Source organism: Amia ocellicauda, chromosome 22, assembly GCF_036373705.1.
Source record: "Amia ocellicauda isolate fAmiCal2 chromosome 22, fAmiCal2.hap1, whole genome shotgun sequence".
Taxonomy (NCBI): Eukaryota; Metazoa; Chordata; class Actinopteri; order Amiiformes; family Amiidae; genus Amia; species Amia ocellicauda.
Genome location: NC_089871.1, coordinates 4,536,822 through 4,538,421, shown reverse-complemented (window position 1 = coordinate 4,538,421; position 1,600 = coordinate 4,536,822). Strand labels below are relative to the sequence as shown.

The 1,600-nt window shown below is 35.3% G+C and overlaps 1 protein-coding gene across 1 annotated transcript in view; it reads right to left on the bottom strand.

Annotated features, from left to right (window-relative positions):
* Window positions 1-589: 589 nt before the first annotated feature.
* Window positions 590-1,600, bottom strand: part of LOC136718313 (LIM/homeobox protein Lhx1) — a 13,826-nt gene continuing 12,815 nt past the window's right edge. The window contains exon 5 of the mRNA XM_066696001.1: window positions 590-1,600. This exon is cut by the window's right edge and continues 962 nt beyond it. The gene's annotated coding sequence lies outside the window, so the exon portion shown is untranslated.

The window sequence follows — 1,600 nt, the reverse complement described above, 5'->3', positions numbered from 1 at the left end:
TTGTTTCCATTTACCACAGAACCAGCTGATTGACAATTCACAATAACACACAGACAGCCCTGCCGGGTTCCAGTCGCTTTCTAGTCACAAAGCCCTCTCCGGCCCCTGATTGACACAGCGTTTCGTCTCGATCATTTAGAGGGATTAATGAAGTACACTTTAAAGAGGCATTGGGTCATAATACTGTAGCTGCTTTTCTATGGCGGCCCTACGAGCACAATGATGTGTGGCCGAAATCACTAAATACCATTTAGTGGAACATTTCCATTAACTGCCCTATGAGTTGCCATCAACACGTTACTACCCAGAAGTGTAACTGTGCCATAATAAGCAATTAGAAGGAAATGCAATGCCTACAGTTTTGCAGTGTATAGGTGTAACCGAGACGAGTCTTGTGGAAAGAATCTCAAGCTGGTACAGACACTCGCTGTGTAAAAACCCGAATGGATTTAAGAAATGGCTTCATCTGTAAACATCGTGTGCGCTAATGTGTCAGGGCAGCACCTAATCATTCACTGCATTAATCTTTAATAGACATCATTCTAGTGGACAAACCCAACTACCCTGCCCAATAAAAGTCCTTAACCATTCAACTTTTATATTTTCTAATTTTATTAAAAACTCACAAATTTATTCAACGTGTCGTATTTATACAGTGAATGGTCTAATATGCACTGGAGGTCACATAAGCTTAGGTTTATTAGAACAATAAAAGACATACCATGAGGGGTTCGATATTTAAAGAAAAGTAGCAGCTGCTGGCTGCATATTTGACCATCAATTTAAATAGTTTGGATTTTCATTTAAAGACACAAAAATAAAACCTGTCGGTCTAAGTATGTTATATTAACAATTTTTTATGAATGTTTTTTTTTTCAGCAGACTAAAAAAATTAAGAAGTAAAGACTTCTCATCTTTTTTTGAAACACACTTACACTTTGTTTTAACACGTTCTGCAGTTAATGGTGCAAAGCACTTTTACAGTATTTGTGCTATATTTTTATTTGGCAACTGTCTACTTGTGTTTTTTTTTTAGTTTTTTGTTTTGTTTTTTTGTAAACAACATCTTGTACAAACTAGCACAGTGAACCACAACCCCAGCAAACTTTTTTTTATCGTGATACATTATAAATAAAATCAATACAAAAGTTTGGTTGGTTGCTTGAAACATTTTTTTTTCTTCTGGATCAAGAGGTTCTAAAACATGGTTGATACTTAAACTCCTGAATTAAATATATTACGTAAACAGTTGACTGTTCTAAGTCCCTTCCAGACCCTTGTTACAAGATTTTCTGTTCGTTTTTTAGAAGGTAGACTTCATATATCAACATTTCAAGTTCTCTTCCATTAAATAAAGGGTTTACAATCCATATATCTTTTGCCTTTTTATTTCTGTTTTTAAGTTCACCTTTTGAAGGCAAACCTCTTGGGATTTGGTGGACTTCTTTGAAAAAGAAAAACGGAAAAGAAAAAAAAGTCCAGTTAAAAAAATAAAAAAGAGAAAAAGATGACATATTTCCCCCTGGCCTTCAGAAAAGTGTTTAGTGTCAAAAACATGTTTAAGAGTGTCTGTATGGCAGAGCCTTGAGAGGCAAGGAGG